We start from the raw sequence: 10,570 nt of genomic DNA on the forward strand, positions 1-10,570 counted from the left end.
TTCAATTTTGCACTAATTAAATTACCATCATAAAAGATAGGTATGCAATTTTCTCTTGTAAACTTCTTTTTCTCATAGCGAATTACTATAATAACAGAAAATGATGTAGTTTCACATGGAAGAGACAAAGGCTAGTCATGATCCAGTTCCGAACCTGAATTTTTGTGTATTTAGTAAATGGAACTGTCGAGTCCGAATTTAAATATGAAATCGTTCGGATTCGATTCCTAAGTTTCATACTATAATTAAATTTTTTAATATCTATAAAACTAATTCAACTAAAGACATGTTTAATCTTAGCTTTTAAAAATAACGTTGTCCAATCTTATGTATCTTTTATATCTCTCTTTATTGAGTTCTTCATAGATTTGATTATTAATATCACAGGAAGAGAAAGATAATGAGCTCACAATAATGAAGAGAGCCGCGCAATCAAGTTTCATTTTGATTTCTCCGGAACTGTAGAAATGGTTAATAGAATAATAGATATGGGTAAAAATTATGCGATTTGATTAAGTTCGGAAAAAAATTGACTTATTTAAGACAAATAAATTTAAAAAATTAGAGAGATTTTGTTCTTATTCGGTTCTTTGATTCTTAATCTAGAATCGATAGAATCGAGAACTGAACCACATCGATTCTCGATTCAGATATATGTTTGGATATTTAGTTTAAGAAGAACTGCTCGGTTCGATTCACGTCGAGTGGGTCCGGTTCGGTTCAGGAGTTGTGTCCAGCCCTAGAAGCAACCATCTATAAATCTTGTGTGTCATTTTTTTTGGCTAATTGATTGCTATCGGTGGAATAGGAACAGGATTTCTAATTCTCAACAATTGGTATAAAAGCTTTTAGTTTCGTTTGGGAGCAATGGCTAGTGAAGAAAGAACATAACTAGGAATTTATAAAAATTGCACCAACCCGTTCGGAATGTGATGTGAGAAGGAATTAATGACGTTAAGTGAAAATTCCTTGATTGTCAAATGTTGAGTGTTATCCTGTTAACACTGTCGAAAGACATTGGTGACAACGTAACAATGGAAAAAACTACGACAGATTTGATTAAGGTATTGTCATATGTCTATGACCAGCTATTGAATGCAAAGTACATCTAATGAAAACGATAGTTAATTTGTAGATTGTCGAAGGTGCTTGAACAATGAAACATCTTGATAAATTATACACTACTATAAATCAATTGGTATCAGTTGAGATTAATTTTTATGATAAGATATGTACCATAATCTCGTTAGCATTGCTACCGAATAGTTAGGAGATGATAAGAACTATAATCAATAGCTCTATAGGCAATGCAAAATTGAAATTCAATAATACTCGTGATAATATTCTTACCGAGAAAGTGTAAAAGAGATTTTAGAGAATTCTCAATATCAAATTGTACCATAAATATTGAGAAAAGAGATAAGGTTTCGAGAAAAATTTTAATAAAGACAACGATGGAAAATGGAGTAGTAGAAAAGTAAGTCGGCGTCTAGAAAGAATGTGGAATGCTGAAATTGTGGCAAGACTAACCACATGAAAAGAATTACATAGCATGGAAGAAGGAAGAAAAGATTAATGACAATGCTAATGTGATGACTAAAGAGGTACAAGATGTTTTACTCTTATTGATTGATAGTCCTATTGATTCCTGGGTGATGGATTCAAGAGCTTCTTTTCACACTATTACACATCGTGAGATTATGGAGAACTATTTTTTCGGAATTATGGAAAGATATATCTTGCTTATGGAGAATATATGAATATTGTCGATAATGGTGTTAGTTTGAGCATTCCAAACAGGTCTGCATAGAAAATACTTGACGTAGGAAAATGTCTCAATGAATTCCAATCATCTAGCATGCCTCTTGTTCAACTTTCTTTGACCCTGCAGGTGCTTCAATGATTCATGATCGGTGTGAATAATGAACTTCTTTGGCCACAAGTAGGGCTACTAGGTCTCCAACGCCCGAATAAAAGAATATAGCTCTTTGTCATATGTTGGGTAGTTTAGTGCAGCCCCACTCAGCTTTTCATTGAAATAGGCTATCGGTCTTCTTTCCTGCATTAAAACTGCTCCAATACCTATTCCTAATGCATCACACTCAAACTCGAAAGTTTTGTTAAAATTAGGTAATGCTAAAACATGCGCTTTACACAATTTATCCTTAATAGTATTAAATGCATGCTCCTATTCATCGTCCCAATGAAAATCCACACTTTTCTTAACGACTTCAGTAAGGGATGTAGTGATTGTGCTAAAATCTTGTACAAATCGCCTATAAAAACTAACTAAACCGTGAAAACTCCTAACCTCTGTTATGGTTTTAGGTGTAGGCAAATCTTTAATAGCTTTAATCTTTTTTCATCTACTTCTACCCTGTTAGCATTAACTACAAAACCTAGAAAGACAACATTTTCCATACAAAACGTACATTTCTTGAAATTAGCATACAATAGTTCTTTCCTTAACACTACAAGCACACATCTCGAGTGTTCCAGATGCTCATTAAGTTTTTTTGCTATAGATTAAAATGTTATCAAAATAAACCACAACAAATTTTCCTATATAAACACGCAAAACATGATTCATCAGATGCATAAAAGTGCTCAGTGCATTAGTGAGTCCAAACGGCATAACCAATCATTCATATAATCCATATTTAGTTTTGAATGCAGTTTTCTACTCATCACCTTCCCTCATGTGAATTTAATGGTACCCACTCTTAAAATCAATTTTGCTAAAAATACATGTATCATGTAATTCATCCAACATGTCATCTAACTTAGGAATTGGGTGACGATACTTTACCGTTATGTTATTGACGACTTTGCAATCCATGTATATTCTCCATGAGCCATCTTTCTTTGGCATAAGCAATACTGGTACTAGACATGGACTCATGCTATCTTTACATAACCCTTACTCATCAACTCCTCTACCTACCTCTGAAATTCCTTTGCCTAATTGGGATTGTTTCGGTAAGCTGGTCGATTAGAATGACAGCTCCAGGCATAAAGTCAATCTAGTGTTCAATATCTCGAATGGGTGGTGACCCACTAGGCATGCCCTCCGGAAATATGTCTTCGAATTCCTACAATAAAGACTTAGCCAAGCTAGGGAGGGGTGGGTTAGTTCTCTCCAAATTGAGGAGTGATTTATTATACAAGAACAAGATCATTTCTTTTCTCTCAATTACCGCTCTCCTCACTTCACTCCCTTTTGCAAAGAAATTCGCTTGTGATTTTTCTTCTCTCGGAAGACTCTCTTTCTTTTATCTTTTGTGGCTCCTCTCTCTTTTTCTTTCTAGTAGCCACCTCACCATTTTCTCTCTTACTCCCTGCCTCACTGTTTTCTCTCCTCTTCTCTAGCTTTGTTACCCTTCCCTCTTCGTCATTCTTCAACTTAATTTGGTCATCATATACTTGCACCGATGTTAATGGCACAAGGGTAATGGTCCTCCCATCCTTGACGAAATGTAGTAATTCTTGTACCCATCATACATTACTTTACTATCATATTGACAAGATCTTCCCAATAAAATATGTCCCGCTTGCATTGGTACTATATCACATACTACCTCATCCCGATAACTTTTAATTGAGAGATTAATTAACACCCTTCGATTAACCCTAACTTCTCTACTTTAGTTTAACCACAGCAATTTATATAGCCTAGGGTGCTTCAACAGTGTTAAATTTAATTTCTCTACAAGTGCTACACTAGCAACATTTGTGCAACTACCACCATTAATAATTACACTACATACCGTATCGTTGATGTGGCATCGAGTATGGAATATGTTCTCTCGTTGCAGCTCTGAGTCATCCGCCTTGATGTGAGTAGTAAGAGCTTGCCTTGTAACTAAAAGATCCCCAATAGCACCTTCAAACTTTTCTTCTTCACTAACCTCCTCCAACGCCAGCATATCGTCATATTTACCTTCACTTTCGTTCACCACCTCTCCATTATCTCGCAATACCATTGACTTTTTGTTTGGGCATTGAGAAGCGATGTGCCCCGACCCCAAGCATCTAAAACACTTGATGTCTCAACTCCTTGATGGTTGTGACTCGGATTTTGGTATTGTTCTACTAGCACCTTCATATTTCCCCTTTTGCCAATCATTCCTACATTTAGGTACAGCCCTATCACCCTTATTGTTATCCCACCTCGGTTTCCAAGATGAATTAGAACTCGAAGTACGTAGCAGTTGCCTAGCTGTCCTCCTCATTTTCAATTGTCTCTCCACCTTCATGGCTACATGCAACATATCTTCTAACTCCACATAATGTTGCAACTCCACTACATTAGCAATTTCCCTATTTAACCCATTCAAGAACCGTGCCATAGTAGCTTTCTGATCCTCAACCACATTTGCCCTAATCATAAGTATCTCCATCTCCTTATGGTAATCATCCACGTTCTTCGATCCTTGATACAAGCTTTGCAATTTCTGATGGATCTTCCTATAATTGTGACTATGAATGAATCGTTTTCCCATCAATGTGTTCAACTCCTCCCAGGTACTAACGGGCCTTCCCCCACACCTATGTTAAGGCCCCCACACCTATGTTGTGAAGTAACCACTTCATCCCACCAAGTTATTGCATAGTCAATAAACTCTAGAATCGCAAACTTCACCTTCTTTTCTTCCGAATAGTTATAACATTCGAAAGTCAATTCAACCTTTCTTACGCCTCTGGGTCACTTCTTCCTTTAAATTGTGGAATGGTCATTTTGATATTACCCATGTTTCCATCCATCTCATCTCCATTATTATTATTCCTACCTCGTTTTTCAAACTTATCGCCTCTATTCCTCATCCGCCCTAAATCAACGTCATTAGCCTCATACTCATCCAGATCACTATCATATTCCTCACGCCTTACTCTCCTAGGTTCTCGCCTACTCGGTCCCCTAGCATTCAACACCTCTACTGGTTTCCCCTACTAAGATTAGCCACCAAGGTATCTAACCTTGTCATCCAAGCTTCCTGTCTATCCAACCTCTCTCACTTCCCCAGTTGCACTTTCAAATCACTGTATCAAATCATCCGTTGCACTATTATGATTGCCATGTTAGCTTGAATTGGAACATTCTCGTTCAGACATCCTAAAACTAGAAATTTTATCTGTCTCACCGGTATTCACTCGAAAATCACACAATATAGCTTTTTCCCTCTATTTATCTCACTACTCTGTATTTTACCACTCAATGTTTTCTTCCAAACACTTCAAAGAACAAAGTGAACTCGAAGAATTTTAAACCTGTGGAACCCAATCGAATGCGAACCAAAGATTGTGAAACAAAAGGACTCGAAGAATTTTTAATAAAATTGACCCGACAAAATAAAGATTGTTGATAGTAAATTGAACAATAAAAAAATAATAGAATTTTTTTTAAACGGTACCGTGGGCCGTAAATTTTTTTTTTCTGGAACAGTACCGGAACAATAACTTTTTTTTTTTTGGAACAAAAACAATAAATTAAACTACCAGCAAAATAAAAAAGATGGTTTTGGATGCTAGAATAACCCCAAAACAACCTTGACAAAATTTTTTCCAGAATTTGTTCTGAAAAGATAACAATACAAACAATAAGTAACATCCTTCTCTACACTTTATTCCAACCAACTACCAAACTCTTTAAACCACGAAGGATTGAATCGTCTAATTGTTACTCCAAATTGTCATTTTGGAAAGTCATGATCTTGGAGCTGACAAGGACCGTTTAACATATATGCTCTTCGAACTTCATCTCGAATGTTAGCATTGTAATCCAAAATGGGTATATTCTTAGACCGGGATCAGTTGGAAGTTTTGTGACATCAAACTCCACATTATTCGATACCCCCTCATCAACACTATCTACGTTCCTTTTTCGTTGAAAGTATCCATTCATTTGATATCTGGATTTAAACATTTGATATCCAATTATTACTTAAAGTGAGTGAGGATAATTCATAATGACAAAAGGATCATAAATTCACAATTTCACATGTTCTACTACAAATTAACTCACTTTATGAATGGGACTTCTTTAAGAATTAAACAACATACCCACATCGATTTGAATCATAATAGATTTCACATTCTTGAAAAGGGTTTGACATACAAAATGAGATGCTAATCCACTAAGCTTTTTAATAAGTACTTTCAATGTCTCCATTTTAAACATTAATTAGATCTGATACTTATAAGTCATTAGACCAAGATTCATTAAACTGAACAACCATGTTTCTACCTAATACAGTATGACATTACTTGAGAACACATCATGAGTCACAAGCTATATCTAATTGTCTATTAGTGCTCAAAGATACTATGAGATTAGGATTCTGAACCATAATTGAGTACTTTGCATAAAATTAGTATTAAATCAATAATCTCACCAGTTAACTGAAATCACTTGTTTTGCTTATTTGCGACCGTTCTCTGCACAGTAGATACACCGTCCACAAATTTTGTTCGGAAAAGAACATTGGCATTGTTAAACATGCCTTCCTTCAAAGAAATTACAATAAACTGTAGCAAAAACAAAGGTAGATTAATGATAGATTAGATGCTATTATGATATAAATGATTTATTAACGATGACACACAATCTTCTCGAAATCCATTAGCTTTCTTGAATGATAATCTGATTCCATTAGACCATTACCTCTGAGACAAATGTATCTATAGGAGTGTTGATAAGTTTGGACACCCTAATTCAAGTTTAGAGAACATATCAATCACTTTCTTTCTCTGAAACGGAGCTTAAGCAACTAAGCAAGAATGTCTTCATCCCATTATACACATGTATATATTATAACAAGAAATAGTCCAAAAATCCTTTTTGTCTCACTGAAAATTCCCAATTGGAAATCACAGAACTGCAAGCACGATTTGGCTATATGTGTTTTTCATATAGTGTGCAATTTTGCTACAAGAAATTGGAGGTTGAAATTGAAAATTAAATCGAAATCGAAATCACCTTCTTCGTTCTTCTGGGCTCCGGCTGCTTTGGGCTTCTCCAATCTCCAGTGAATCAGTATGACAGTATCAATTCTTCTTCTTTCGTTGGGCAGCTTGGGCTGGCAGGCGGTGTCGCGGCAGCTGGCGTTGGACTAGAACTACAGTCTAGAAGTCGACGACTACGAGCTGGAGTGGCGACTGGCGAGATTGTGAGAAGTAGGCAAGGGTCGACTGATCGAGAGAGACGATTCAAGCTCAAGCAAGGGTTTGGTTTTGATTTGAACGAAATCGGGTGGTTTTGATTTGAACGAAACCGGGTCCGGGTCAGTAAAAGGGTCATGGGCTGTGGACAATTGGGTTTTTTTTTATTGAACCAGGCTTTACCCAAAAAAATAATAATAATAATAATAAATAAATAAATAAATAAAATTTGGGCCTACTGGAGCGCAAAAGTTCAGACCTAATGGGGCTCCGCCCTTGGTTATGTATATATGAAGATAGGAAGAAGATTCATAATAACTATCTTTACCTTTCATTTATAGGCAATTTCACAAGGTGAAAAAATTTGTTTAGACATGGACATATAGCAAAATAGTATTTAGAGCAAATCCCACTATAATTCTCCTATCTACATCAACCTTTTATAGACAAACTGACGTCGATAGTATTTATTAAGACTTGCGATTTTATCTTGAAATATCAACTTTATTAAAGAAATAGTCAAAACAATTATATGTTTGTATATATTTCGATAATTAATCGATGTGAAATTTATCCCTTAGTTACATTCCCTCGCAAGATGATGACTCATTTGAACAAATCATTCTTAAAATATGTGTGCGCATATATTTTAGTTTTAATCCGAACGAATTGTTAGTTGAATCTAATGAACTTTGATAACATATGAAAATTTAGAATTTTATCTTAAAAGATCCAAACACTTTTATATTGATAGGTTCGATAATTAATCGATATAAAATTTATACTTAACAAGAAATGTTATAGACCATTAGTATCAAGTGATAGTAATTTATAATATTTACAGCGTGCATTCATCAAATTTTCATTGTATCGAAGTACGATTTATATATTCGTTAGCATCAGTATTATAAATAACGAGATTCCATAAAATAATTAATCTAAACGACATACTGACAGATGAAATGAGCTTATCATGTAAACAAATTTAAAACTTTGGTTTTCAATTTAACCTATCTGAAAAAAGGTCAATCGTATCGCTGCTGATTATGTAATCATAGTAATCTTATTTATCAGCGAAGCTGCTGCACCACAAAAGTTGTCCACGTTCTAGAATTACAAATTTTAGGATTGTCATGATTTAACATTTAAACAAAATTTGAAGTGAAAAAATCTTATATTTACCTCAAGTGTGGGAGGTGAATTAACTGGTTCAAGAGTAGGGCAGTATGAAAGTATCAATTTGAACACTTAGATGTTAGAATTTGATCCCAAAATTAGCAGGTTCTAACCTTTAGCTCATGAGTTTTGTTCCCAAGGTTGAATCTGCATAGAAAGGTGTTATTTCTCATCTGACACCAGCAAAGCTAACTAATTCAAAATATTCGATTGCATCACAAGTCATCGTGAATCTTCTATTATGGAAAATAATTAATTTGTATAAAAAATAACAAGTGAATAATTTATACAATAACATAAAATATAAGAGTGGATGGTTAATGTAATGTCCAAAATTCATTCTAGTTTTTATTAATTTAATTAATTTTACAATCAAATTTTTGAAACAATAAAGTGATTATTATTTCAAACCGCTCTGATGTCATTCTGAAAATGAATTTCAAATTATTTAACAATATTGTATGATTGTACTTGGGCCGGACAAAGCTTCCAAACCAAACTAGATCAAATCAGACCCTAATGAAGCGGTTCTTTTTTTTACTTAAATCTTCAAACGGTTATCAGAATCGAGAACCAATAGATTTAGTTCTAATCTTGATTCTAGACCAAGAACCGATTAATTGAATCTCTTTAATTTTTCCTAGATAAATTTGCTAAATAATAAATTGTGCTCAAAATATCATTTTTCATGTTTTCAACCCAAACCCAACTTTATAATTTAAAATTCAAATAATTAAAATTAACTAACCTAAGTTTTTAAAATCATTTTGCAGTTTCTCCAATAATCGAAGCTGAGCAATTGCACCTCTCTTCATCTTACCCCCTTTTTTTAATTTTTGGCCTATTTATTGAATTCTCCCACTTTGATCAACGTAATAATTTCTCATTCTCAATATATAAACATTATAATCTATAACTAGTGTCTTCAAGATATTTATTGTGAGCTCGTGCATTTGTTTGTTTTCCCTTCTCTCAGCAGCTACCCTCCTTATCATGTTCTTTATTTTCACCTTTTACGATTGAATATTTTCATCTTTCTTTTAGTATGCCTTCCATATTGAATATGACATTAGTTGAATTAATGTAGTCATATAAACGTTAAAAAATTAATTATGGTATGGAACTGAACAAAACCGAACTGAACCGAATTGATACAATTTTACCCGAGAGTTTCACTTACTAAATACCCAAAGAGAACGGAACCGAACTTATTCAAACCATTTCATACAGGAATATAGATGTTGTGGAGCCTATTTGTTGTTGTTCCGTGAGCTAGTACAATTTAGAAATTTGAGTCCTTAAAAATTTCAATTTTGCACTAATTAAATTACCATCATAAAAGATAGGTATGCAATTTTCTCTTGTAAACTTCTTTTTCTCATAGCGAATAACTATAATAACAGAAAATGATGTAGTTTCACATGGAAGCGACAAAGGCTAGTCATGATCCAGTTCCGAACCTGACTTTTTGTGTATTTAGTAAATGGAACTGTCGAATCCGAATTTAAATATGAAATCGTTCGGATTCGATTCCTAAGTTTCATACTATAATTAAATTTTTTAATATCTATAAAACTAATTCAACTAAAGACATGTTTAATCTTAGCTTTTAAAAATAACGTTGTCCAATCTTATGTATCTTTTATATCTCTCTTTATTGAGTTCTTCATAGATTTGATTATTAATATCACAGGAAGAGAAAGATAATGAGCTCACAATAATGAAGAGAGCCGCGCAATCAAGTTTCATTTTGATTTCTCCGGAACTGTAGAAATGGTTAATAGAATAATAGATATGGGTAAAAATTATGCGATTTGATTAAGTTCGGAAAAAAATTGACTTATTTAAGACAAATAAATTTAAAAAATTAGAGAGATTTTGTTCTTATTCGGTTCTTTGATTCTTAATCTAGAATCGATAGAATCGAGAACTGAACCACATCGATTCTCGATTCAGATATATGTTTGGATATTTAGTTTAAGAAGAACTGCTCGGTTCGATTCACGTCGAGTGGGTCCGGTTCGGTTCAGGAGTTGTGTCCAACCCTAGAAGCAACCATCTATAAATCTTGTGTGTCATTTTTTTGGCTAATTGATTGCTATCGGTGGAATAGGAACAGGATTTCTAATTCTCAACAATTGGTATAAAAGCTCTTAGTTTCGTTTGGGAGCAATGGCTAGTGAAGAAAGAACATAACTAGGAATTTATAAAAATTGCACCAACCCGTTCGGAATGT

The sequence above is a fragment of the Olea europaea genome, unplaced genomic scaffold (assembly GCF_002742605.1).
Source record: "Olea europaea var. sylvestris unplaced genomic scaffold, O_europaea_v1 scaffold343, whole genome shotgun sequence".
Taxonomy (NCBI): Eukaryota; Viridiplantae; Streptophyta; class Magnoliopsida; order Lamiales; family Oleaceae; genus Olea; species Olea europaea.